The sequence below is a fragment of the Medicago truncatula genome, chromosome 5 (genome assembly GCF_003473485.1).
Source record: "Medicago truncatula cultivar Jemalong A17 chromosome 5, MtrunA17r5.0-ANR, whole genome shotgun sequence".
NCBI classification, from domain to species: Eukaryota; Viridiplantae; Streptophyta; class Magnoliopsida; order Fabales; family Fabaceae; genus Medicago; species Medicago truncatula.
This window is the reverse complement of record NC_053046.1, coordinates 28,023,272-28,029,271: the sequence shown is the minus strand read 5'-3', so window position 1 is coordinate 28,029,271 and position 6,000 is coordinate 28,023,272.

Here is a 6,000-nt window from a genome sequence, read left to right as displayed (position 1 = left end):
TCGATGAATGCATGAAAAATGTTTATGCATGAATGCATGTATGCATGATTGTGTTGTTTAGTTACAATGTGGGTTGAGATTCAAAGTAACGGGGCCACGGATGGACACGGCGTCCGGTGAACTAAGGCTTTGGATAGTAGTAACCAAGGTTCTAACACAGTTCCCAAACTGCAACCTCTCTCACATATATCATGGTAGTACAGGACGACACCCGTTCCATGATTATTTGTGAGAAGGTCTAGTTTGAGTGTAGTATCGCGTGACGACTAAAGTTTGAGACAACACTCAATTTAGCCACCGCACTACGTCCTAAAAAGGCTAGGATGGGTTTGGTAACTACGGTTCATAGCTTCGTCGAACAATTGAAAGTGAAGTGCCTAAGCATGACAACACATGCCGACAATATCACCTTCAAAATGCCTCAGCTATGTGAGATTGATCGCATAATCCAATACACGAGGCAACCCCCGGATCGAATTGTCGATTATATCTCTACCTAAACATAAGTTCACTCAGCCCGGGTTAGGACTTTTGATATTCTCACCCCACACGTTGAATGAAAGTAAACAAGTATTCACATATGTAAGCAATAAAACAAAGCGTAAATATAAACTAATGAAAACTAGGCGCGACCCGCTAAAAAGAATTCCCCAGTGAAGTCGCCATTTCTGTTATCATGGTTTTTGGGTGCCAAGCCATTAATTGGACTTGAACCTTTCGACCGTTGATATCTCTCTTTTTTCTTGGGAAGGGTAAAAGGAGAAAAACCCTTGAGTTTCCGAATCCGGGGGTCGTTTTCGCTACGGGAAGGTGTTAGGCACCCGGAGCGATTATGGTATTCCATAAGAACCGCTCTCCTAAGTTTATTTCTACGCTTTATTTTTAGAGACTATTTGTAAAAAATGAAGGTGTGATTAGTTAAGAATGGGGGGTGAGAAGAAGTAGAATTTGATTTTTATTTCGGCTTGGATGAGTTTTGACTCATTGCCTACGTACCCTTTTAAGGGATCAAAACCGTTCGTAGTTCATTCTCAAAAATGGTTTTTTGTTTTTATTGGTTGATTTTAAGTTTGAAAAGAGATTTTGAAGAATAGAGATGAGAGGCCTCAAGGGCATTAGATTTAGCAAAAAGTGAGGTTTTGATTAGTGATTAAAAAGAAAGTCTAAATGATTAAGATGAATTGAATTTTTCTTAAGAAAAAGAAAAGAAAAAAATGAAGTGTTGACTTCATATTTATTATGAAATTTTTTGAAGTGAAGTTCAATTGTTCTTTTTTGGAAAAAGATGGATTTTCTCTAAGTGTTCAAACCTAAGCGCTCATCTAATCATACAATCCTACGCATACATCTAAGGTGAGTGTGTGCGTGTCGGTGCGTCATAGTGTCCATAGTCCATATTACAAAAATTGCCTAAATACATTCTATGGCCCCTTTGCCAAGCTACAAACCAATGATAACAAATTACATTACCAAATGAATTAAAACTTGCAAAAGATAAATGCTAGGCTAAAGAAAGTGGAGGGGATGCTAAATGGGATGCATGAAACATGGAAATAAACTTGTTAGTGAAATAAAGCATAAAGAGTAGCAAGAGGCAAAGACGCATAAAATGCCATAAAGATAGTAATAAAATGGTAATAAAAACCCAAAATTTTGATATAAGAACTAAGGCATTTGTAGCTTCTAATTCTCATGCTATAGCAAGTTTGAAATAGTTTCTTTTACCTCAAGCTATAATTATGGGATCATTAGAAACAAACAAGCTTAGTTTCATGCCAATTTTGAGATAGAATTAGCATCTTATTACTTTCTAGAATATGCATACGTTGCTCATACAATCAAGGTTTCATGAATCCATTTAAAACAGCAAAATCAAGATAGGATCGTAGGTGTGAGCACCTCACATTAACATATCAAATGGCCTTTATCACATTTTCACAAATCAATGATAGAATTGACAAAACGATCATAAGAAATAATCCAAGAAAGAATTAAAATGCCATGGATTAATCATACAAGAATTTTGCCAATTCCAGCGTGCAAAAATGCCATAAAACATCAAGAAAATGTCAAGAAGTAAGCATGGATTTTCTAGGAAATTTATCAAGATTTTTAAATCAAGACATAGGTTCAAATAGCAAAGAAAAACAGTGCAAATAGCAGAAAAAACAAAAAAACGTAAAGGAAAACTAAGCCCAAACCAAAGCCCAATCACTAAAAGATCCGGATGCACAGGGAGCGTTGGATTGATCCAGGGAAGGAAACCCTAGATCCAACGCTCAGGATTGAAGGGATTGGACCGGTCTTGAACCGGTCCGGTTCAGTTGCCTATATAAACAAGCTAGCACCGGTTTTTTCATTTTTACAAAACCTTTCTCTCTCTACACTCAGAGCTTCTCTCTCTTCTCTCTAACATAAGCTCACCGGATTCTGGGTTGAGCCACCGTGAGAGATGAAGGTCTGGCTGGAGCCACCGTAGGCTCGCCGGAACCTTCATCTTCTCCGGTGAGCTCCCTAGGGTTCCGGCGAGCTTTCAACCCAGAATCTGATGAAAATCACATCATTCTCTTCGTCTTTTCATTGCGATTACGGTTCTGGCCTTGGCTTTTACAAACACTACGTGAATCAACGTGAATCTGGTCTTCTCACTTACGTTTTTCGTAAAATTAGGGTTTGCTCTTTTTGATGAAATTCTTTGAATCTTTTTTGAGATTCTGTTGATTCACGTACTGATGGTCCTTTTTACGAAAAGATGAAGAGATTAACGGTCTGGATGATGTAGATCTGCGCTTTTGGTGTTACGGTTTTTGGAAATCTTTTAGGTTTTTTGGCTTAAATGTTTTCAACTTCACAGATCTACATCTTCTCTGAGTTTGTTATTGACTTTGATGATGAGAATGATGAAGATTCACGTGTTTACCTGAGTTTGTATGGAGATTGTTGATTTCTTCAGAAAATCTTCAAATCTTGTTTCTGTTTTGATCTGATTTCGTTTCTGGAGACTGAAAATAAATCAGTGTGGTCCTTGCTAGCCTTGAATCTTCATCTTCTTCGGTGTAAACCCTAACTTCTTTCCTTCTTCTTCCTTCGAATCTCTGCGATCAGCACTCGTAGCTTTTTGCCATAGGTGAAGAGCTCGTGCTTCGAATTGCAGAGTCTGCAATTCAGTGATGATGATTCAATTGAATCACTGAGAATTGCAGTAACAAACCAGTTCAGCTTTTCTGGATTTTGCGTTCTGGAAGTGGTTTAGGTTTTCGCCATTGATGAATGTTGAAGCTTTTTCTGTTTGATTCGTAACTGACAAGAGAGAGAGTGTGATTCTGTGTTTATGAGTTGGCACTTGATGAATGGAAAACGTGTGAAATTCATTGCCACTGTGTTGCTTTTATAGCTGACAAGTGTGCATCTGAACCAATGAGAACAGGACACCTGGATCTGGAAAAAAAAATGGCACGGCCTTGCAGTTTTGGACTTTGAGGACCTCCCTGCAATTTTGTAAAATATGGGACTGGACTGCAATTTTAAAAATAGAACTAAAAAACATAAAGATTGGACAGTTTGGACTTAAATGCAATTTTAAAAAGTTGAAGGATTTAAAATGCAAAGTAAAAATAAAAATGAATTAAAATATGTAATTTGACTAAACGTAAAGCGAAACAAAAATAAAACTGACAAAACGGACTAAAACGAACCAATGGCCTAAATGAGGTACTTCAAAGTAACCTCCCTATGTCAAAATTTCGTGTGAAATGACCAAAATACCCTTCTGTATGACTTTTTTTGCAAATTTTGAAATAAACTGTAGAAAAAGCAATGTAATGATTCAGAGACACTTTTGAATGACTTACAAGACAAGTAAAGACATTTCGAAAGGTTTTATGCAAGAAAAACATAGGTAAAATTGTGATTGAAAATACTGCGAGGCAGAGACAATTTGAACTGTGCAGTTGAAATTTGATAATTGACAAAGTTTGAAATGAAATTGGGCCCAGTATTTTTAGGTCCAAAAACAGGGTATAACAGATATCATCAACATAGACTAAAATGATAGTGAAAGTCTCAGGAGTTGATTTGGTAAACAAAGAAGCATCAGATGCATCTTGTTTATAATCATTAGAAATGAGGAGAGTGGTCAGTTTTTCATACCATTTTCTACTGGCTTGTTTGAGACCATATAATGATTTTGATAATTTGCAGACCTGATTTGGTTTGGATGTGGATAATCCTGGTGGAATCTTCATGTAAACATTTTCTTGAAGATCACCATGCAAAAATGCATTATTGACATCCAATTGATGACGAAACCAATGATTAATTGAAGCTAGAGCAATTACAAGTCTGATTGTAGTGACTTTGGCAACTGGTGAAAAAGTATCAAAATAATCCAACCCTTCAATTTGATTGTATCCCTTAGCTACCAGTCTAGCTTTATACCTCTCTATAGAACCATCAACATTGTACTTGATTCTGTAAACCCATTTGCATCCTATAGGTTTAACTTGTGAAGGAAGATCAACATTAGTGGAAGGGTTACATATATAGTCTTGCAGATAAGATGGACTTTTCTTGGTTCTAGAGGAGACTCTAAGAGTGGAAGAAGGATTAAGGGTGGATGGTGATGTAGAATTGATGGTCTGGTCAGAAGAAAGATTAGGTGATATAGTGGGAGATAAAGGAAATGAAGGTGGTTTATTCATATCAAGGGATGAAGGTGAAGATGAATTATATTTCCAGTTTGATGTAAAAGATGGATTGGAAGAATTATAGGGTATAATGAGTTCATGAAAAACAACATTTCTGTTGAGAAATATTTCTCTGTTATCAAGATCATAAAGAACATAGCCTTTAGATCCTGACTTGTAACCCAAGAAAACAGATTTTCTTGCTCTAGATTGAAGTTTTGACCTATGAGCAAGAAGAGTAGAAGCAAAACACAGACAACCAAAAACTTTGAAGGAATGTATGTCAGGTAAGGAATCATAAAGAAGTTGATAAGGAGATTTTTGTTTAAGAAGAGGGGTAGGCACTCTATTTATTAAGAAAACAGCATGAATAACAGCATATGACCAAAAAATTTTGGGAAGTTTAGATTGGAAAAGTAAAGCTCTAGCAACATTAAGAATATGTTGATGCTTTCTTTCAACTCTACCATTTTGTTGGGGAGTTTCAACACAAGATTTTTGGTGTATGATTCCCTTAGAAGCATAAAAGTCAGGGATTAAAAACTCAGGACCATTGTCAGATCTTATGTACTTGGGAGTAATGTGATAATGAGTATGGATCAATGTGACAAAATTTTTGACATGATTTGAGACTTCTGATTTATTTTTGAGCAGAATGACCCATAAAAATCTACTAAAATCATCAACAATGGTGAGAAAATACTTGTGTCCATGAACACTAGTAACAGAAAGAGGACCCCAAATATCAAAGTGCAATAGTTCAAATTTAGATGAAGCAATAGAGGTACTCAAATTGTAAGGTAATTTTCTTTGTTTGGTAAAATAACAAATGTCACAGACAGCTTTATTATCAATGGTAATTGAGGAGTACAAACTATGCATCATGGACAATCTTTGATTAGACAAATGTCCTAATCTAAAGTGCCAGATTGCATTAGAAGGAATACTAGAAACATTATTATTGGAAGAAACAGAATTACAAGACATTTTATTAGCAGGAGAAACAGCAGAAGAAATGAAGTGAGCTTGAGGTGTAGCAGGAGAAAAAGGATGCAATCTATAAAGACCATCACAGAGATTACCCAAACCAATCATCTTCTGTGTTTTCACATCCTGTATCACACAAGTATTGAGCAAAAAATGAACATGAGTATAGAGCAAAAAATGAACATGATAAGGTAATGATTGACAAATTTTAGAAACTGATATGAGATTGACTTTGAAGGAAGGAGAATATAAGACATGTGTGATGTGAAAATGAGGTGAAAAAACAACTGTGCCAGCATATTGAACAATAACAGATGAACCATTTGGT